The sequence below is a fragment of the Gorilla gorilla genome, chromosome 8 (genome assembly GCF_029281585.2).
Source record: "Gorilla gorilla gorilla isolate KB3781 chromosome 8, NHGRI_mGorGor1-v2.1_pri, whole genome shotgun sequence".
Lineage (NCBI taxonomy): Eukaryota > Metazoa > Chordata > Mammalia > Primates > Hominidae > Gorilla > Gorilla gorilla.
This window is the reverse complement of record NC_073232.2, coordinates 21,470,260-21,493,778: the sequence shown is the minus strand read 5'-3', so window position 1 is coordinate 21,493,778 and position 23,519 is coordinate 21,470,260. Positions and strand designations below refer to the sequence as shown.

Genomic DNA, 23,519 nt, shown 5'->3' with positions numbered 1-23,519 from the left:
CCCAGCAGTTTGGGAGGACGAGGCAGGTGGATCGCCTGAGGTCAGGAGTTTGAGACCAGCCTGGCCAACATGGCAAAACCCCGTCTCTAATAAAAATACAAAAATCAGCCACATGTGGTGGTGCATCCCTGTAATCCCAGCTACTCAGGAGGCTGAAGCAGGAGAATCACTTGAACCTGGGAGGCAGAGGTTGCAGTAAGCCGAGCTCACACCACTGCACTCCAGCCTGGGCAACAGAGCGAGATTTCATCTCAAAAAAAAAAAAAAAAAGGAAAGACAGGAAAGAAAGGAAGGAAGGAAGGAAGAAAGAAACTTATCTGAAGTGATAATATGATGATAAAATGTAATCCTGACTGCTGTAGCAAAAGATTAAATGTAAGATTTTACACCACTTTATTATCCTAGGTGCAAATATTGTTCATAGGGCCAGGTGCAGTGACTCACACCTGTAATCCTGACACTTTAGGAGGCCGAGGCAGGAGGATCGCTTGAGGCCAGGAGTTCAAGAGACCAGCTGGGCAACAACACAGTGAGACCTCATTTCTACAAAAAATATTAATAATAACAATAAAATTAGTTGGGCATGACAGCACACACCTTTAGTTCCAGCTACTTGGAAGGCTGAGGTGGGAGGATCACTTGAGGCCAGGAGGTAGAGGCTGCGGTGAGCTATGATCGTGCTACTGCACTCCAGCCTGGGTGACAGTGCAAGACCCTGTCTTTAAAAAATAAAATTAAAAAAATACTGTTTGCAAATGCATGATGAACACATAGGAATATGTATCAGCAATGAACGTCCCCTCTGGCCTCAGCATGGACTCCTCTCACCTTCCTCTCTAGATCCTGCCGCATGAGCCTTCTCTTCCTCACTAATCACCTTTTTGTCATGTGTTTCCCCCCTCAAGAATGCCAGCTCCGGGAAAGCTTGGACCTTAATGCTTCTGTTGACAGCTGTATCGTAGGCATGTGCAACAGCAGACGGTGCATGGGAGAGGCTCAGTATGCATTTGCGGATTGAATGAACGAATGAATGCACTGACTTTGCTTCTGAGCTAAGAAATGCAGTCACCCACCTGCGCTCTCCACCACAATGCTCTTGGTCTCGTTCAGTCAAAGGCATTCCCTGGCTGATGTGCTTTTGCTGGTTGCTGACTTGCTTTGCTATATGATTCAAAGGTCAACACAATCCATCAAAAGACCCATGCAAAGGAGGCATTCCGACACCTATTCCCAATCACTCCCTTCCCCTGAGCCTCAGACAGAAGAGCATTTTATTATAACTTGTTTATCCTTCTAGTGTTTCTTGATGCAAATATAAGTAAATTCACATACATATGTTCATATGTCCATCTTTCTTTTTTTTTTTTTTTTTTTTGAGATGGAGTCTTGCTCTGTCGCCAGGCTGGAGTGCAGTGGCACAATCTCGGCTCACTGCAACCTCCGCCTCCTGGGTTCAAGCAGTTCTCCTGCCTCAGCCTCCCAGGTAGCTGGGACTACAGGCTTGCGCCACCACACCCAGCTAATTTTTGTATTTTTAGTAGAGACAAGGTTTCACCATGATGGCCAGGATAGTCTCAATCTCTTGACCTTGTGATCCACCCATCTCGGCCTCCCAACGGGATTATAGGTGTGAGCCACTGCGCCCGGCCGACCAGCTTTCTTATACAAAGGGCAGCATACTCCATGCACTGTTTTTCACCTTGCGTTTTGTACTTGTTAATGTACCTGGAAATCTTCCCATTTCAAAACACTTTTTTTTTTTTTTTGAGACAGAGTCTCACTCTGTCACCCAGGCTGGAGTGCAGTGGCTCGATCTCGGCTCACTGCAACGTCTACCCTCTGGGTTCAAGCGATTCTCCTGCCTCAGCCTCCTGGGTAGCTGGGATTACAGGTGCGTGCCACCACTCCCAGCTAATTTTTGTGTTATTAGTATAGACAGGCTTTCACCATGTTGGTCAGGCTGGTCTCAAACTCCCAACCTCAAGTGATCTGCCCACCTTGGCTTCCTACAGTGCTGGGATTACAGGCGTGAGCCACCATGCCTGGCCAGAAACACAGATTTTTTATCATTCTCTTTAACAGCTGCATAGCGTTCCACTGTCGATACACACCATCACCCCTTTAACCAGTCCCTTATTGACTGATGGCCACTTGGCGGCTTCCAACACTCTGGTGTCACAAAGCTTCAATGATAATTGTGAGTAAATGTCATTTCATCACATGTGGGGGTGTATCTGCAGTAAAGATTCCCAGAAACAGGACTGCTGGGTCAAAGGGCAAATGTATCCGTAATGTTAGTTCATGGCACCAGATGCCCCTCCTGTAGGGTTGTTTAAAAATACTGTTAGGTGCTATAAAGAGGTAGTGATTTTTTTTTTTTTTTTTTTTTTTTTGAGACAGAGTCTCACTCTGTCGCCGAAGCTGGAGTGCAGTGGCGCAATCATAGCTCACTGCAGCCTTGACCTCCTGGGCTCAAGTGATCCTCCCGCCTCAACCTGGGACCACAGGCACGTGCCGCCATGCCTGGCTAAGATTTAAATTTTTGTAGAGACAGGCCCTCACCATGTTGCCCAGGCTGAGTGATACTTTAAATGTATATGTGTGGTATAGGTCCTGAGAATGTTTTCCATTCTTGTCACGGGGACTGTTAACCTATTTCTTTACTTTCATAAAACACGGGATCTTTTAAAATTTAAATCAATGCGGCATCCCCCACTGGTGGTCTGAGTTCACCTTCCCTATTAAACTTGCATCCAACAATTCTCTTAGGCTAACAGGTTTCCCCTCTAGCAACCTATTGGAAGAAAACAGCCCTTCTCAAAAAGACTTGAAAGCCTAGTTAATATGGGTGGAATTAAATTTTTATAAGAGCATTCAGGAATTCTAAATCAGCAGCAAATATTTTTCTCATCACAAGACACACAACGACATGGAAATAAAACATAAATGAATATTTTAAAACTTTATTCATTCCAATTCAGGGGATCCCCAAACCTAGTTTATATTCCCAGAGTTTTTAGTAATTCATGACTTTTTCACAGTGAGAATCTATAATGAGAAAATGGTGCCTATCTGCAGAAGCGATAAAGGGTTCTTTCCCACCCAAGCTTCTGGAGAAGGCATGAGGAAACAATATACTTTCACATGAGAATCTCAGATTTCAGGAAATTGACCTTCTGACTTAGAACATTTATTATGGGCGGGGTGCACCAAAGCAATGATCTGCTTTCATACTGGCACGAACTGGCTAAAAACAAGTCATATGAGACTAAATTCACTCCTTTGTTTAATATGGTTTTGTATAACACCTTCAGTTTACTTTAAAATCATTTGGCACGGACAGCATGATATTCTCCATGGGCTAGTTGCTGTAAATGTCAATTCTAAGGACAGTCAGTTACCCTAATCAAAAACTCATACTCCATCCACCAAAGACATGGACAAGAATGTTTTCAGCTGTTTGCTTCATATTGTCCCAAACTGGAAACAACCAAATGTCCATCAACTATAGAAAGGAACCTAAACTTTATATGATGGAATTACAAAGCAATGGGGAAAAAATGAACAACTTTTACATGCGACAACATGAATCAGTGTCACAAAACATAAGTGCAATTCCATTTATATGGAATTTAAAAGCAGGCAAAACTAATCTAAGGTGACAACAGTCAGAACCGTGATTACCAGGCTGGACATAGTGGCTCATGCCTGTAATCCCAACACTTTGGAAGGCCAAGGCGGGCGAACTGCTTGAGCCCAGTAGTTTGACACCAGCCTGGGCCACATGGCAAAACCCCTGTCTCTACAAAAAAATACAAAAATTAGCTGGGTGTGGTGGTGCATACCTGAAGTCTCAGCTACTTGGGACACTGTGGCAGGAGGATTGCTTAAGCCTGGGAGGTCAAGGCTGCAGTGAGCCCTGGTCATGTCACTGCACTCCAGCCTGAGCTACAGAGCAAGACCCTCTATCCTTATGCGAGATTCCTAAAAAGGTCCAGCCATTGGTTTGGGAAATTTCTGGCTGCCTGAGGCTCCTCCTAGGGTAAGAGAACCCTGGTTTTGGAATACTGGAAAATCTGCCTCGAGGGAAGCTTTCATCCAAAGTGGCACTCAGAGCACATAGTAAGGCAGAGAGCAGGGACTCCTGATGACAGAACCACCACCCAGACTGTACTCGGCCGGCCGGCCGGCCTACTCACACATTTCCTAAATAAGGGATCTTATGTGAATTTGGTATGAAACTTGCTTGCATTATAACCTGGCAATGAGAATGTAGGAGAACAGCTAACTGTCATTCACCTAAAATTTTACATACTAAAAAACCTGAGCGCGGACAGCCAATCTGGCTTAGTTCCATTCTCCAGAGGTTTGCAGATTATTAGGTGAGTGGCAACATAGCGCAGGCACAGAGGCTCACACATGTAATCTCAGCACTTTTAGGGGCTGAGGCAGGAGGATCACTTGAGTCCAGGATTTCAAGACCAGCCTGGGGAACACAGCGAGACTCCATCTCTACAAAAAATTTAAAAATTTGCCAGGCATGGCAGTGCATGCCTATAGTCCCAGCTACTCAGGAGGCTGAGGCAGGAGAATCGCTTGAGCCCAGGAATTTGAGGCTGCATTGAGCTATGCTGTGCCACGGCACTCTTCACCCAGGTGACAAAGTAAGACCTTGTCTCTAAAAAAAAATTAAAATTCGGCCGGGAGTGGTGGCTCACACCTGTAATCCCAGCACTTCGGGAGGACGAGGCAGATGGATCACAAGGTCAGGAGATTGAGACCATCTTGGCTAACACGGTAAAGCCCCGTCTCTACTAAAAGTACAAAAAATTAGCCAGGCGTGGTGGCACGCGCCTGTAGTCCCAGCTACTCAGGAGGCTGAGGCAGGGGAATTGCTTGAACCCGGGAGGCGGAGGTTGCAGTGAGCTGAAATCGCATCACTGCACTCCAGCCTGGGTGACAGAGCGAGACTCCATCGCAAAAACAAACAAACAAAAAAAGTTAAATTCAAAAACAGAATGACAACCTGCTGTCCACATAATGTAGTAAGAAATTTCCTTATAAATGAAATGAAGACAGGAGCTAGAAGCAAGAAAAACTGGACCGATAAACACCTGCACAGCAAGACCCAACCAAGGGGAGGGTTTCAACAGCCCCCACAGAGCTCTGCTGCTGGCCCCTTCCTCTTCAGCATTTTTATTGGTGACTTTTACAGAGAGAGGATACGATCATCATGTTTGTGGACAACCCAAAATTAAACTAAACTCAGAATTCTAAAAAGATCTTGACAGGCTGATATAATGAGCTGGATCTCACAAGACTGTGCATAAAAATTAACAACTCAGAACAAAACAGGCAAGGCTCCAGGATAAAATGTATCCTAGTTGTTACATTTAAAACTTTAGGGGTCTTGGATAACCAGCAGTTCAGGTAAGTCCATGTAAGTCAGAAGTGTGTTGTGGTTGCCAAAAATGCAATGCCTGTATTATATTTCAACGAAAGTTTCCTTTTAAAAATGTAATGCAACATATTCATACACCAATATTCCTAGCAGCATGATTCACAATAACCAAAAGGTTACTCAGACAGTCCATGGACAGATGAATGGGTAAGCAAAATATGGTCTAGCCATACAATGGAATATTATTCGGCCTTAAAAAGGAAGAAAATTCTGGCCAGGCACAGTGGCTCATACCTGTAATCCTAGCACTTTGGGAGGCCGAGGCAGGTGGATCATGAGGTCAAGAGTTCAAGACCAGCCTGGCCAACACAGTGAAACCCCAACTCTACTAAAAATACAAAAATTAGCCAGGCGTGGTGGCAGGCGCCTGTAATCCCAGCTACTCAGGAGGCTGAGGCAGGAGAATCGCTTGAACCCAGGAGGCGGAGGTTCCAGTGAGCCAAGACTGTACCACTGCACTCCAGCCTGGGCGACAGAGTGAGACTCGGTCTCAAAAAAAAAAAAAAAAAAAAGTCAAAATGGTCAAACTTACATTAATACATATTACTATAATGTGTATTGATATATGGACCATAATGCGTATTTATACATACAAATACATATACAAATAAATGTATATTTATACATTATAAATAATTGTACTGTATTGTATACAATATTGTATATTTATACAATTATTTATAATGTATAAATATTTATTCAGTCCACATAACATTCTGAGAAATTTCCTTATGATTTCCTTGTAAATGAAAGGAAGAAAGGGGCTAGATGTGAGAAAAACTGGACACTGTATATTTATACAATATAAATCAATATAAATAATTGTATAAATATTGTAAATTCAGTTTACTATAATACATATTACCATTTTTTTAAGAACCCAAAAAATGCAATGCAATCATCTGCTCCATTAATGTGAACAAAGGTCACTGTCGGGTTCCATACGCTGCTCTCAGAACACACCTGAAAACACTGTGAAAACAGGCTTGCAAAGGGATCCGCAAACATCGCCCACCTGACTCGCCTGCTCCAGGAGACTCTCCTCCTGCCCTCTCAAGTGGGCTTTGCCTCTGAACCTGGATGGTTCCTCTCCCTCAATTAAGGGGCTATTGGCCACTTGGAAAAGGAGGCGGCCCCCAGCACATGTGCTGCTTCAGATCCCCAATGTCTCTGTTGCTCTGGTTCCTGGGACCCCGGGGGTCGAAGGCCCATCGGCCAGAGTAGCCCCTGGGACACTGAGAACATGGACATCCCCCAGGGAATCTTCCAGAAGCCTTAGCTCCCTGCCCCACTTCCTCTCTGACCCACTCTCCAACACACACACACACACACACATAACCATCCTCAAGTCTCTGCCTCCCAATGCAACAAAGGATTGGTATATTCATTTACTCCACAAATATTCAGAGTTTGAGAGAAATTGTAAAATAAATTCTTTGAAAGATTTACCAGTTCAAGAAATGCATATCATGTATATGAATGACAATTAATATTTATTAAGTGCCACTATTATCAGAATTTATCTCATTTCTCTCGCCCCCTCTAAATAAATTAGTCTGTGAAGCAGAGACAGGAAAAGAGCTGCCCCAGGGTGGAAATCCTCAAATGGAGCCAGGGCACTGGGTCCCTGGGGATACCAGGTCCCAAGAAGAAGGCAAGAGTGAAGAAGCAGCAGGTTCCCAATGCCTACAGCGGAATCTCCTCCAGGCCCTCCTACCTCTTCCTCCTCCCAAGGCAAGAGAACGGACTTACCCAGCTGGCCAGGAGGGGATGGAGGGCACCAGCCCAGCTCCTTCTCCCTCCTTTCTCTTGGGAATCCGCTGGAAGCCTACAGACTACATCTCTCCTCTGGGCCAGGGGAGGAGCCTACAGAGGGCTAGGCGGACTGCTTCTGAGGTTGAGAGTGAGGAAGCCCTTTATTAAAACATGCCCCAGTCCTCCAATGGAACTTTTATCAGGAATGAATTTAACATTTTGATCTCCACCTGCCTGGCCCCTCAGCCCTACTTCTCAATTGGTTCAGAGCTCATGTGGGAAAGAATGGTTCTCCTCACTCCCCGGCCCATGGCAGACACACCCAGCACCGCACCTCTTACATGGCAGGCAGGTCTGGGTGGGAGGTCTTCAAAGCTGGTTCTCACAGTGGGAGCGTGCATGAGGCGCAGGACATGCCAGTTGGCTCATAACCTGTGGGGCCAGCAGCACCTGATAGCCGCCAGGCAGTCAAAGCATGACTTTTTCATTCTTCTTTTATTCTGGAACAATGGGAGTTTCCTTAGACAGGTAACCCAACAGACCCAGCATTTAGCATCCTTGAAGAAAACACCAGAGTCTCAAATAACAAAACAAAACTAAATGCAAAGGGCTGTCCAAGTCCTCACTGTAACTCGAAATGGCATTAGGAACATTTATGGAGACTAGAAAATACAAGACCTCAAACCTGCTGGGCCTCAGACCAGGACACAGCCTCCTTCTCTCTGGCCAGTACACAAGTCATCAAACCACTGTCCATGTGTGATCTGCCCAATGTACAAGCCAAGCCCAGCTGGAGACACCACTAACCCATCCCTATTTATTCTCTTAACCAAATAACCTCCAGATTTCCATTTCACCTTGCTAGAGAGCCATGCTTACGTCTCTAAAGCTTCGATCCTTCTTTAAGAACAAGAAATTAACAAAATCACAACGGCGCTTCCTAATCGTATTAAACATAAAACTTTCACGCTTATATAAACCTGAGAGCTCATGTAGTTAGTTCCACCTCCTCATTCCCCACACGAAGAGACTGTGGAGCTGTAAACTCAGTATATAACCCAACTGTAACTGGGGAAACTGGAATATAAACTGGATATTAAGAAATTAGTATTAATTGTATTAGCTGTGATAATGCTATTTTAATTACATAGGGAAACTTCCTTCTTCCTTCCTTCTTTCCCTTTTTCCTTCCCTCCTTCCTTCTTTCTCTCTCTCCCCGCCCTCCCTCCCTTCCTTCCTTCTTTCCTTCCTTCCTTCTTTCCTTCCTTGGGTGAAGGAACAGAGATTGACACTACTGTTAGTATGGGTGTAACGTCAAGATGTCTCCAATTTACTTTTTTTATATACATGTGTATTTTTTTTTGAGATGGAGTCTCGCCCTGTCGCCCAGGCTGGAGTACAGTGGTGTAATCTCGGCTCACTGCAACCTCTGCCTCCCAAGTCAAGCGATTCTCCTACCTCAGCCTCCCAATTAGCTGGGATGACAGGCGCCTGCCACCATGCCCAGATAATTTTTATATTTTTAGTAGAGGTGGGGTTTCGCCATGTTGGCCAGGCTACTCTCAAATTCCTAACCTCCACTGATCCAACCACCTAGGCCTCCCAAATGATTATAGGCGTGGGCCACCAAGCCCGGCCAACATGTGTCTTTTTTTAAGCTTTACTGAGGTATGACTGACAAATAAAAATGGTATATATTTAGGGTATACAACATGATGTTTTGATATATGTATACATCGTAACATGATGTTTTGATATATGTATACATCGTAAAATGATCACCATGATCAAGCTAACTAACATACCTATCAATTGCCATCATCACCCCTTGTGTGCGTGTGATGATGGCACTTGAGATCTACTCTCTTAGCAAATATCTTCACTTTTTTTTTTTTAAACAGCTGGCCTGACCTAGGGTATACACAGGTGGTTAGTGGACGAGCTGGTTAACAGCAAGCGTGGTTCCTGCCAAGGCTGTTTTCAACGTGCTATACTCTCAACACGGGAGCAGCTACACAAGATGATGGGGCCCTTCACACAGCCACACGGACCCTGCCCACTCAGCTTGGGGAGGTTCTACGTGTTCCCAATGAGGTTGGCAGACAAGCCACACTTCAATGAGAGTAACTTGCTAGGTTGGCCTCTTTATCTGATTTTAATGGCCAAATACTCATGTAACATCGACCCAGGTAACATTTGTTCTGAGTTTCAAAGACCACATCAGTGCACCAAGGAACTGGAATCTTTCATAACACAGTAACATGACGTAATAGAATCCAGATAGAATCATACAATAACAATCACAAACCGCTTGCTGTGTACCAGGGACTATTCTAAGTGTTTATAAGAATGATCTCAGTAAATCACAACATCCGATGAGATTATTATCTCCATCACATTGATGAAGTAACCAGGGCACGGAGAAGTTAAGAAACCCACCAAAACCACGGAGCCCTACACGACAGTCAGCATTTTGGATGACTCAGCCATACGTGCCCCTGTGATCACACTCCATTTCCGGATAGTCACATTTCATGTTTTTCACTGGGAGGAATGGTCCGGGGATAATTTCTTCTCATTCCTGTCTTTAAAAATAGTACAAAAGGATAAAAACAAAAAGTAAAAGAGAAAAATAAAATCTGCCACAGAGGCTAAAACAACATATCTGATGTCGAAAAAATTTTTTTCACTTCGTTTTTCTCAACAAAAATTCAAATCACTCAAGTACTGCTTGACTCTCTTCTCCAAACAGACCTAGGCAAGAAGTCCGTAGTATCTCTAAACAAACCTAGGCAAGAATCCACACGGCTCTACAGTTTCTCCTCCAGAGAACTCTGTGGGCCGGGCATGGTGGCCCATACCTGTAATCTCAGCACTTTGGGAGGCCAAGGCAGGAGGATCACTTGAGGCCAGGAGTTCAAGATCAGCCTGGGCAATATAGAGAAACAAAAAAAAATAAATAAAAATAAGTAAAAATAAAAATACAAAAAGTAAAACTAAGTAAAAAAGTCCAGGAGTCGTGGCTCACACCTGTAATCCCAACACTTTGGGAGGCCAAGGCAGGAGGATCACTTGAGGTCAGGAGTTCGAGACTAGCCTGACCAACATGGTGAAACCCTGTCTCTACTAAAAATAGAAAAAAATTAGCCAGGTGTAGTGGCACACACCTGTAATCCCAAATACTTGGGAGGCTGAGGCAGGACAATCACTTGAATCCAAAGGCAGAGGTTTCAGTGAGCCGAGATTGTGCCATTGCACCCCAGCCTGGGCAACAAGAGCGAAACTCCATCTCAAAAAATAATAATAATAAAAATAAGTAAAAAAATAAATCAGCCAAGCATGGTGATACATACCTGTAGTCCTCGTTACTCAGGAGGCTGAGGCAGGAGGATCACTTGAGTCCAAGAGCTCAAGACTACAGTGAGCTACAAAATTAACTTAAAAATTAATATTTTTTTGAAATAGGATCTCACTCTATCACCAAGGCTGGAATGCTGTGGCACAATCTTGGCTTACTTCACTCCCAACCTCTCAGGCTCAGGCAATCCTCCCACCTCACTCTTTTGAGTAGTTGGGACCCCAGGTGCACACAACTACACTCAGCTAATTTCTTAATTTTTTGGAGAGATGGGGTCTTGCTATGTAGCCCAGGCTGTTCTCAAACTCTTGGCCTCAAGCAATCTTTCTGTCTCAGCTTCCCAAAGTGTTGGGATTACAGGCATGAGCCACCACACCTAGCCCTAAAAATTTAAACATGTTAAAAAAGGAAAAAACTATCTGAAGGCTGCCCAGTGGCCAGCAGAGGCCTCTCATCATGATATATCAGAAAGTTACCAGTTATTCCCTTTAAGGACTCTAGGTGAGTTTCTGCAGAAAGAGTGACATGGGAAATAAATTGTTGTTGGCCTTCCAATACCTTTGCTAACTTCTCCAGTATTGATAATGACTTTGAACAAATCTTTATAATTTAATTACTTCTTGAAAGTGGTGCCTTCTGAAGCTAACACGAGATACAGACCATTCTGCAGAAGAATATACTCAGAAAAAAAGACAGAGAGAGAGAGAGACATAGTGGAAAAAACTTAGACCCAAACACTGAGTTTCGAAGATCCCAGAAAAGGAGACGTTGTCTTAAACAACCCATCCTAGACATGGAGAAATGTCTTAGGATGAATTGGGGAAGCTGCCAGTTGGGACACTCCCTAGTTCTATTCCAAAATCCCTTCCCTACATTTAGCCCAATTTAAGGTATCTCATGTAACTCTCAGAAAAGGTCAAAGAATTATCAAAGGAAGTCAACATCCAACTAAGATACAGCACACAGTATCTGACAGCAGGGAAGGAAGGGTAGACTCAAACCAGAACAACAAGGACAAAGAGTTCTAACTCCAAAGGGCTTGCGAATCACCGGCATAGAGCTTGCTGTAAAGTCTCCAACTGCAAAAAGAGAAAGGATTTACATCATGGCTACTATCCAGACTTTAGAAACATCTGAGCTTCCTCAAATACTAGTGTCAGAGGCACTGGAACCAGATCAACTCCATCTTGAGTAGGGACTGGGTAAAATGAGGCTGAGACCTACTGGGCTGCATTCCCAGACAGTTAAGGCATGCTAAGTCACAGGATGAGACAGGAGGTCGGCACAAGATACAGGTCATAAAGACCTTGTTGATAAAACAGGCTGCGGTAAAGAAGCGGCCAAATCCCACCAAAACCAAGATGGCGACGAGAGTGACCTCTTGCTGTCCTCGCTGCTACACTCCTGTCAGCACCATGACAGTTTACAAATGCCAAGGCCACGTCAGGAAGTTACCCTACATGGTTTAAAAAGGGGAGGCATGAATAATTCACCCCTTGTTTAGCATATCATCAAGAAATAACCATAAAAGTGGGAAACCAGCAGCCCTCGGGGCTGCTCTGTCTATGGAGTAGCCATTCTTGATTCCTTTACTTTCTTAATAAACTTGCTTGCACTTTACTCTGTGGACTTGCCCTGAATTCTTTCTTGCACGAGACCCAAGAACCATCTCTTGGGGCCTGGATCATGACCCCTTTTCTGTAACACTAGCAGGCTGAAGGATGAAGTAATAATTGAGGCAAAGAGACTATATTTCATATCTGCAAAAGAAATGAACAGTACTATCTGCAAATAACAGGTGCCTCTCACACAGAATACCTTTATTTCCCTCGCTGGGAACTTTTCATTCTTTTTCAAAATTTGTTATGGCTAAAATTAGCATTTGACATTCACAAAAAAAACACCAACAACATGTCTATATCTGCTATGATGACCTCACCATTCATTCACCTCTGAACTGACTTTCAAAACATAGTTAACTTCAGCCAGCAAACAACAGTCAGGCACAAAGATAAGGAAGACAATTAAAAGTTATACTAACAATAAAAACAAATGAGCAATATAATTCTCTGCAGTTGTCAGGACACGGTTTATGACTTTTACATTAAAAGGACTTTTTCTTTTTATTCTTACAGACAGGACAAAAGCAATGATGATCATGGCTAAAGGCAAGTCAGTGGGTGGGGAAAACGGCCTTGGGAAAGTTTCCAGTCTAAAAAAGCACGTTAACAGTACTTGATGGTGATATTTTGAATACCCGAAGAAAAGTCTGTCTACTCTTCTGCCCAGTCTCTAAGGGCAATGCTAACATTGAAACCAGCCAAGGAACAAGAGCAAACAGGACAATGGCCCGTCTTCATGCGAAAGGAAGCCAAAACAAAATGGCAGAACCAAAGCTAAGTCTGACTAAATTCTACTCATTCTCCAAGGTGAGGTTTCATTTCAGAACTCTCACATGAACTCTAATTGGTGTAAACCAAAAATAAAATTCTAAACCCCCTCAACTGACTGAATGGAGGACCTTCCTCTTGGCCAAGGGGATTCCAAAGTTAACCTGAAAGACTAGTGCAGGGCATGATGGGAAGGGAGGATCAGACACACCTCATTCTACCCTCCTCCCTTTGGAATTTGGGCATGACTGGCCGGCATGCATTAACATTCAAACGGAAATCTTAAGACTGAGAAAACAGATGCTTTGTAGCAATAAGATACCAAATTCCAGCCTGTCTCTAGTATAGCATCATGTGACAGATAGCAGGCCCTGAAAGAAATCAAAGTAGTTTACCCCAACATACATTTCTTTGACATATTTTGAAACAACCCTGCAAAGCTGTCTCTTGTGGGGAAAATCTACATTCTGTAGCGAATCCCATCCCCTTTCCACATCTTTTCCTGTTCCAGGAGAGATTTAACTAAGAGTCTGGCACCTTTACTGTCTAATCTCTCTGAAGCCTGTTACCTGGAGGCTTCATCTGCATAATAAAAACCTTGGTCTCCACAACCCCTTATCTCAACCCAGACATTCCTTTCTATGGATTCCACATCTTTAGATAATAACTTAACTCTTTCAACCAATTGCTAATCAGAAAATCTCTGAATGCACCTGTATCCAAAATCTATTCCAAAATCCCTTTCTTTGAATGCACTTGCATTCAAAGCTTTTGGAAATCCCTGCTTCAAGTTGTTCTGGCTTTCTAGACCAAACCAATGTACACCTTAAATACCATATTGATTGATGCCTGCCTCTAACTTCTGTCCCTCTAAAATGTATAAAACCAAGCTGCACCCCAACCACCTTGGGCACATGTTCACAGGATGTCCTGGGGCTGTATCATAGGCCTTGGTCATTGATATTTGGCTCAGAAGAAACCTCCTTAAATATTTTACAGAGTTTGACTCTTTTCATCGACATCAGCATATACACCTCCTCAAAGCCTCAGAGGCCAAGGAAACGCAGGTTTCCATGATGGTTCTTATGCCTGACTGTCAGAGGCGTTTGAACCAGAGCAACTCCATCTTGAATAGGAGCTGGGTAAAATAAGGCTGAGACCTACTGGGCTGCATTCCCAGATGGTTAAGGCATTCCAAGTCACAGAATAAGATAGGAGATTGGCACAAAACACAGGTCATAAAGACCTTGCTGATAAACCAGGTTGCAGTAAAGAAGCCAGCTGGCCAAAACCCACCAAAACCAAGATGGCGATGACAGTGGCCTCTGGTTGTCCTCACTGCTACACTCCCGCCAGCGCCATGACAGTTTACAAATGCCATGGTAACGACAGGAAGTTACCCTATATGGTCTAAAAAGGGGGGGCATGAATAATCTGTCCCTTGTTTAGCATATCATCCAGAAACAACCATAAAAATGGGAAACCAGGCTGGGCGCAGTGGCTCATGCCTATAATCCCAGAACTCTGGGAGGCCAAAGTGGCTGGATCACTTAAGGGCAAAAGTTCGAGACCATCCTGGCCAACATGGTGAAACTCCGTCTCTACTGAAAATACAAAAATTAGCCGGGCGTGGTGGTAGGCGCCTATAATCCCAGCTACTCAGGAGGCTGAGGCAGGAGAATCGCTTGAACCCAGGGAGCGGAGGCTGCAGTGAGCCAAGATCACTCCACTTTACTCCAGCCTGGGCAAAAGAACGAGACTCCGTCTCAAAAATAAAAAAAAAATAAAATAAAATAGGAAACCAGCAGTCCTCAGGGCTGCTCTATGGAATAGCCATTCTTTTATTCCTTTACCTTCCGAAGAAACTTGCTTTCACTTTACTCTATAAACTCACCCTGAATTCTTTCTCGTGTGAGATCCAAGAACCCTCTCTTGGGGTCTGGATCAGGACCCCTTTCCTGTAACACGACTATACGAGCACAACACATGGTTCGTGCCTTCGTGAAGGTCATCACGACACTATATTGCAACTACAAGCTTCTATCCTTGTTTCTGTCCCCTCCTGTGTCATCGCAGAGATTCTCAGAATGGAGGCAACATAGGTTAGCCCTCTCTGTTTGACCATGGTACCTGGTGTAGAGTGAGCACCCATCATATCTGTTCCATGAATACTGAATACATTTTACAAATAGGCAAACCCCGAGAAGATCTGCCGCACATAAAGGTCTTTCCTCCTTAAGTCAGTTTCACTACTGAGGCTTCACGTCTTTGAATCTGTTTTCCAGAGTCCTTAGATACATGGATAAATATATTTCTGAGAGCTCAGTGTTTTCGCTACTGCTGTGAGTTCATATGTAGATGGAATAAAGAAAATGGCTCAAAATTGAAGGGAAACGTTAGAAAGCAAAGAAATAGTGAGAGAAGAGAAGTAGAAAAGTAAAAGAAATGAGAAGACAAGATAAAATGGGAAGAAAGCAAAGAAATTCCAGACTTTGGCCTGAAATTTGCCATCACACTGCTGTCTCTTGTCATGGTTAAATTTTGGACGTTTCCAAATATACTCACATCTAACATGCTTCTCCTTACAAATGAAACGGATGAAGTCGGTTTTCACTTTTCCTAAAATGCTCAACAATGGTTACAAGTTCCTTTCTGATCCTTTCCTTCTTAGGAAAGAAGAAAAAAACACTCCATATAAAACCTTTCAGAACCTAAACCGTGACATCAGCAGGATGACTTTGGACTCAGGAAAAGTCTAGAAAGTCTTTTAAGCTGAGATGCATTTTTGAGGTTTGGGGTGACAAAAAAACTCAACAGTGTCTATGTATAGAAGGGCTTTGCAAGTCTATCTGAAATAAAACATTCACAGAATAAAATTCCATTTCCATATAACGTCTAAGAGAAATCAAAGTTTTTTTGTTTGTTTGTTTTTGAGACACAGCCTCTCTCTGTTGCCCAGGCTGGAGTGCAGTGGCGCAACCTCAGCTCACAGCAAGCTCTGCCTCCCGGGTTCACGCCATTCTCCTGCCTCAGCCTCCCGAGTAGCTGGGACTACAGGCACCTGCCACCACATCTGGCTAATTTTTTGTATTTTTAGTAGAGATGAGGTTTCACCATCATCTCTGCCAGGATGGTCTCCATCTCCTGAACTCGTGATCCGCCCGCCTTGACCTCCCAAAGTGCTGGGATTACAGGCATGAGCCACCGCGCCCGGCCTCAAAGTTTTAAGAAAAACAAGTTATTAAGAAAGACTACCTTCATAGGTCCTTGAGCCTAGAGTTAACATTTTACTGAGTTTTGGTCCATTTGAATTCTTAAATAAGACTTGAAGAATTATTACTGCTGCATTTTATACCATCAAAGAGATTGTCTTTTATAACTTGAAAAATACACATTTCCTTTTTTCCCCACATTTTTGTGCAAGAAAATTTATTTTATACAACTTCCAATCCATTCTGTGTCCTAGAGATTTGACTGAAACTGACTATAATCAAGCGCTTCTCAGTTTATCTGGGGGTTTTAGTTGTCATCTTTGAGTATGGAATAGAATATAAAAAGAAAAGGTAAGTTTAGCCTTGTGGGTGGGGGGAAGAGTTTGACTTTTTACTTTTTCTTTTTTTTTCTTTTGAGACAGAGTCTCATTCTGTTGCCCAGGCTGGAGTGCAGTGGCCCAATCTCGGCTTCACTCCTGGGTTGAAGCGATTCTTGTTCCTTGGCCTCCCAAGTAGCTGGGATTACAGGCATGTGCCACGACACCCAGATAATTTTTTTTTTTAAGTAGAGACAGGCTTTCACCATGTTGGCCAGGGTGGTCTCGAACTCCTGGCCTCCAGTGATCCACCCGCCTCAGCCTCCCAAAGTACTGGGATTACAGGTGTGAGGACTTTTTTTTTTTTTAACAAAAGAAACACATTAAAAATTTATTTGAAGGCCAAGCACAGTGGCTCATACCTATAATCCCAGTACTTTGAAAGGCCAAAGTGGGTGGATCACTTGAACCCAGGAGTTCAAGACCAGCCTGGGCAAGACGGTGAAAACCCATCTCTAAAAAAATACAAAAACTAGCCAGGCCTGTGGCATATGCCTGTAGTCCCAGCTACCTGCGAGGCTGAGGCAGGAGGATCACTTCAGCCCAGCAGATGGAGGCTGCAGTGAGCCGAGGTCACACCACTGCACTCCAGCCCCGGTGACAGATTGTGAGACTCTGTCTCCGAAAGAAAACAAAAATTAATGTAAGTCATATGTGACATGAGAGCCTTCAGAAATGAAGCCCAAACAACCCAGGAAAAACTATCTATTTTTATGGACAGTCATGCTGACGTATGATTGGAGGACGAAAGGGTATCATTTAATGGTAATAAACGAGGAGAAACTTAGCAAGGCCTGCTTTTTCAAATTCTTCTTGGCCTCTGGGAATAGGGCAGAACCCCACTGGAATGAGGGTCTTATGACCGACTTTCAGGCAAGCCAGAGAATTCTTTTTGGCCCACTTTAGGGGAAAAGGGTTAGAGAAGGTTAGAGAGTGACCTCCCTGCTTCTGCAGTTTCCTCCATTTCCTTCAGCCTGAAATATTCAGTATGCCAAGATGCTGTATTTTCAGGTAGCATTTCCTGCATCCCATCATATATATGGATCATTTTTGATTATGAAGCCTACAGGACAGGAACCATGTTTTATCACCTGTGTGTTTCCCAAGGCCTGAGCACTGCACCTGGCATACACCATATCTCATATACTTTATTGAGGTATAATTTATCCACAATAAACTGCATTCATTTAAAGTGTGCCACTGAGTTCAACTTCCGTCACACCAAATTAAACAAAAAAATAGGTATCTGGCCGGGCACGGTGGCTCACACCTGTAATCCCAGCACTTTGGGAGGCCGAGGTGGGTGGATCACCTAAGGTCAGGAGTTCGAGACCAGCCTGGCCAACATGGCGAAACCCCATCTCTACTAAAAGTACAAAAATTAGCCAGGTGTGGTGGCGTCCACCTGTAGTCCCAGCTACTCAGGAGGCTGAGGCAGGAGAATTGCCTCCTGCCTCCGGAAGGTGGAGGCTGTAGTGAGCCAAGATCATGCCACTGCATTCCAGCCTGGGTGACAGAGGGAGACTCCGTCTCAAAAAAAAAAAAAAAAAAAAAATCCAAAAAGACTAACATATAGTTGGAATGGCAGGAAAAAGACCTACTGTTTCATAATTACAACATAATGCAAGTAAGACTTTTATGAAGAGTTTCAAGGAAATGAATCCCAGGCCAAACCCACATCTGCCTTTCTCTGACTTAGACAATCTGCTACTAGAAAGTAAGACAAGTGATATGGTTTGGCTGTGTCCCCACCCAAATCTCACCTTGAATTACAGTTCCCATAATTCCCACGTTATGGGAGGGACCCAGCGGGAGTTCACTGAATCATGGGGTGGTTTCCCCCATACTGTTCTCGTGGTAGTGAGTAGGTCTCTCACGAGATCTGATGGTTTGATAAGGGGTTTCCGTTTTCACCTGGTTCTCATTCTCTCTCTTGCCTGCCGCCATGTAAGATGTGCCTTTTGCCTTCCACCATGATTGTGAGGCCTCCCCAGCCACATGGAACTGTGAGTCCATTAAACCTCTTTTTCTCTATAAATTACCCAGTCTCGGGTATGTCTTCATCAGCAGCGTGAAAACGGACTAATATGAAAACTCTAGGCCACTAAGGTCTTTCCCATTTTATTTAGAAAAACAAAATCTCCTCAGATTCGTCTTATATCAAAGACAGCAGAACAAACAAGTAAGTCCTCAATCCCTCTCTCAGGATTCCCGGGACAGTGAATTCAACTGCAAAGCACTCAGCAGTGTGGCTCTACAACCGGGACCCTTCACCGATGTGCACATTGACGACACTACCTACAGCAGGGAGGAGGACTGGTGAGAGCAAATCCCACAGCTGTTATCACAGCCAAGCCCTAAAACACAGGCAAACAATAACATGCATATCCTTTCAGTCACGCCCATTTAACGGCGATAACGCTCCCTGAAAAAAATAAAGGGACATATACACACGCACAGAGTAATTTTGAAAAACACGTGGCTCTCCCTGTCTGGCCTCCAGTCAATAAATGCCCCCATAGATGGGAGTTTTTGATAAATATTAAACCATAACAAACAACTGCTCAGGGCTCTGAGACGTATGCAGCCTTTTCACCCACAGAAAGCACCTGTCAAGAATGACTTCGAATATGAGTTATGAAAAAGAAAAATAATGTTAGTCTGTGGTACACAAGGCAAAGTCCTCAGACAGCCTGCGCAACAGAACTTGGGATAATAGGCCCTGGTAGACACAGACAATAGTGCCTGATGTCTGTCCTACCCTGGCGACAGTCACCCTCACGTGACAGCCATATGACTCTATTTTAATAAACAGGAGGGGAAGAGACAGGAAAGAGCCTGCACCAGAAAGCTGAGGTTTGGGGAAAATTCCATAGAAAGCAAAAAAATCAATTAGAAATATTAAGTCTTTCTTAAAAAATTAAAGTAACACGGTGCTGTCCAAGGATGCAGTTTGTATTTAACGTCCAAAGGCAGGTTTGCTGTTATTGTTATTTCACTAAAATCAAGACCATTAATTCTGTGGTAGAATGGAGCAAGGCAGGGAAGAAAAACAAAGGCTTCCTCTAAGGAGAAATAATTTATTGCATCTCTACCGCAATGCCTCAATCTTCAAAAGTGATGGTGAGAATTCTAAGTCTCAAGTCATTCCTAGTGCAACAGCAAAAATGTGCAGCCACCACTCCTGGGTAAGAGGTCAGCAGTCGTTGCAAACTTCATTAAAATCTTTCATTCCCAAACCAGTGAAACAACATGTAAAAATGGCCCCAGTAAAGACAAGAATGTGACCTCAAAAAAAATTTTTTTAAAGAAAGATATGTCCAGGAATTTCAACTGATGGAATACCCAGGGCTTCAAAAACAGGGTTTTCTTAGAATCTTCTTAAGAAAGAAACTGAATGAATGTCATGGGGGATTATACCTTTTTCATCTTCCCAATTCAGCGGGGACAATAGCCACATGTATAATTCCATCACGACAGGGGAAGCAAAGTCTCAGAGATGGAAAAAAGACACCAAGGGCAGCTTAACATGTGGTCCTTCTCCAAGGAAGTCAGCCATGCAGCAGCCAAAAACAAAAGGAAAAGGTCCCAAGCTCAAGGCGAAGGACCCACGACTTCAGGCACCTGAATTGCACTTTACCAAGCCTGGTCCATCGTGGGGTGTGCAGAAAAGAGCACGTGCTTCAAAAGGCCCCCTCACAAGGTTGGCCCTTGGCTGGCACCTGAGAACCTGGATTCTAGGAGGGTTCCCACCATCCTAACTAAAGAGCAATTCACTGCACCTAAACAGTTTATGCAAGCAAAGTGGTTTTTGCTGAACATCTGCTTTCCTTCTGAGATTCTGGAATTTGGGTCTGTGCTAGGCAGCAGGTGCCTATGTGACCAGCTCTCAGTAAGAACCCTAACAAGAAGCTGATGTGAATATATACTGCAGGATTCCAAGTACATGACACTCTAGAAAAGGCAAAATACAGAGGCAGGAAAATAGTCAGTGATTGCAAGGGGCTGGAGACAGGGAGGGGAAAATATGCAGAAGAGGGAGAATTTTTAGGACAGTGAAACTACTCTGTATGATACGATCATGGTGGATCCATGTCATTAGCTATTTGTCCAAATCCATAGAATGTGCAACACCAAGAGTGAGCCCTAAGGTAAACTATGGACTCAGGGTGATCGTGACGTGTCATTGTGGGTTCATCAGCTGTAACCAAATGCCCCGCTCTGCTGGGGGATGTTGATAGTAGGAGAGCCTGTGCATGTGTGTAGGGCAGCGAGTATATAGGAAATCTCCGTATCTTCCATTTGGTTTTGCTATGAACCTAAAAATGCTTTAAAAACTAAAGTCTGGGCTGGGCGCGGTAGCTCACGACTGTAATCCCAGCACTTTGGGAGGTCAAGGCAGGTGGATCACCTAAGGATGAGAGTTTGAGACCAGCCTGGTCAACATGGTGAAACCCCGTCTCCACTAAGAAAATACAAAAAATTAGCCAGGCGTGGTAGCAGACGCCGGTAATCCCAGCTACTTGGGAAACTGAGGTCGGAAAATCTCTTGAACCCAGGAGGTGGAGGTTGCAGTAAGCCGAGATCGTGCCACTGCACTCCAGCCTGGGCGACAAAGCGAGACTCTAGATAGATTACATAGACAGACAGACAGACAGACAGACAGATAGATGATAGATAGATAGATAGATAGATAGATAGATAGATAGATAGATAGTCGGTCTGTTTAAGAAAAAAAAATCTGGCTGCTGAGTCTAGCAAGCTTCCCTGGTAGATGCCATTTCACACATGTCACCACCACTCCTTGCTGATGGAACTAAGCTTGCCCTGTGTGCCCACCCCCCAGGAAGAGGACACTGGGAAATTTGTGCCCACCTGATCTGCGCCCTGCCCCTGGTGCCTCTCCCCTGTGCTGATTTTGCTCTAAGTCCTTTCGCTGTGATAAATCTTAGCCATGACTATGACCATAGGCTGAGAACTGTGAGTCCGTGGAGCGAATCATCAAACCTGGGGGTGGTCTTGGGGACCAACGCATGGGCACTTAATATGTGTATTGTGACTGATCACCTAAGCTCTAAAAATACCATAGATCCTGTCACACTGAGATCACCCGTTGGTCTCAGGGATCCTGTATCAAGTCCTCATGCCAGCATGCCCACACAGATGCCCCCATGGGGCTCTGCTGCCGAGATAGCTTCCTCCATGAGGGCTGAGATGGGCTAACTACAGCATCCGAGCTTATGAGATCAGAATGTCAGGCATCCCACCAGGTAGGGGAACCTCTGCCCCCAAAGACTTTACCATCACCTCCTCGCCACCAGTGAACATAAACCCCACAGAAGTCAAAAGTTGTCCTTTCTTTCAAAAAACAAAGTCAGCAAGCCTCAATAAAATCCAGAATAATGCCTCCGACCAGCTTCCTAGATTTCCTTCGACGGTCACTGCTCTTCATTCTCCTTGGACAAGCCTTCATCCAGCGAGGCTGAGGGATGTCCCTGAGAGGGGGCATGTGGCTTCCAGTGAATGTGAGGAGGAGGCACTCCACAAACCCTTAGGTCCACAGCAGACTCTAGACTCTATCGACAGGATGCCCAGGCTGGCCCAGGAAACTAGAACCCACCCCTGGGCACACATGCAAAGCCTGTACTTGGAAGAGGAAGACCAAGGAACCAGAGTGGCTTTCAGGCCAAGGACAGGCTTGAGTCACAGATGAAGCCGGGGCCCAGACAGCCATTGGCACTCAGTCTCCCACCCCTAGAAGCAAGCCTTCCTTCCCGAGCTATGTAGCACAAAGGTACAGTCCTCTCCGGCTGTTCGCCTGCATGCAATCACAGCTCAGAGCTGGACAGCCTAAGACTCATTCCCAACTGTCCCCACCACCCCATTCTGCTCATCTACAGACAAGGGTGGAGCCTCAGCAAGCTCTAGCATCTGATCCCTTCTTAACCTACTCTGTAAAGGAACATGCAAGGAAGGACCCACTCATGCATTTAGCACTGACTTATGGTGCCCAGGAGGCAGCACGAATACAAGACAACGAGAAGGGTTTGGACCAGCATTCAAAGAGCTCACCGCTGAGTTCTAAAACTGCATTCCCTGTCACCTCTGAAAATACCCCCAGCCACAGGCGACCTACATCCCTCATCTGTTAAAATGCAAACAAAAGAGGTCTTGTTGGAATCCTGCCAGGTATTAAAGGGTAGGAGAGTGGAAAGCAGCGGAAAAGCCTGGAGATGACCACTAAGCCATCCTCCAACCTGCTGGGCACAGAGCAGGTCTCACCTTCTGACTCAGAGCTGCCAACAGACAGGCTGCTTGGGAGTGGAGGGGACGAGCAGGTCACAGGATGCCCGCCGGTATTACCTTGAGGTAACAGGAACTCCAGCCTGTTGCACAAAAGTGAGCATCTATAGGAGGCCCTTCCAAAACAAGCAGGGAAGTGCAATTGATGGAAATGAGGTGCTGAGCAGGTGAGGTAAGAAAACCACGGAAGCAGCAGAGAACCTGGAGTTAGGCTTGGAATATGGAAACCTAGGGCGGATCCATCAGTGTCAGTGGGGCTTCTTGTTCAGGGACTGCAATTGGCCTCCTGCTCCCCATCACCTTTTCCTTTTTTTTTTTTTTTTTGAGACAGAGTTTCACTCCTCGCCCATGACGGAGTGCAGTGGCACAATCTCAGCTCACTGTAACCTCTGCCTCCCAGGTTCAAGCCATTCTCCTGCCTCAGCCTCCGGAGTAGCTGGGATTACAGGCACCCACACCACCACCACACCTAGCTAATTTTTGTATTTTTAGTAGGGACAGTGTTTCACCATGTTGGCCAGGCTGGTCTCGAACTCCTGACCTCAGGTGATCCACCCGCCTCAGCCTCCCAAAGTGCTGGGATTACCAGTGTGAGCCACTGCACCTGGCCTTCCCTCCCCTCCTGATTCCTCCTGGGCTGCTTTCTCAAAGATAACTCTCCTG

General features: G+C 44.7%; 1 protein-coding gene and 1 pseudogene across 5 annotated transcripts in view; both read right to left on the bottom strand.

Moving 5' to 3' along the window:
* Positions 1–23,519, bottom strand: part of CAMK1D (calcium/calmodulin dependent protein kinase ID) — a 487,292-nt gene that overhangs the window by 376,505 nt on the left and 87,268 nt on the right. The gene's annotated exons all lie outside the window — the stretch shown is intronic.
* LOC115936132 (uncharacterized) lies at positions 2,535–2,677 on the bottom strand (annotated as a pseudogene).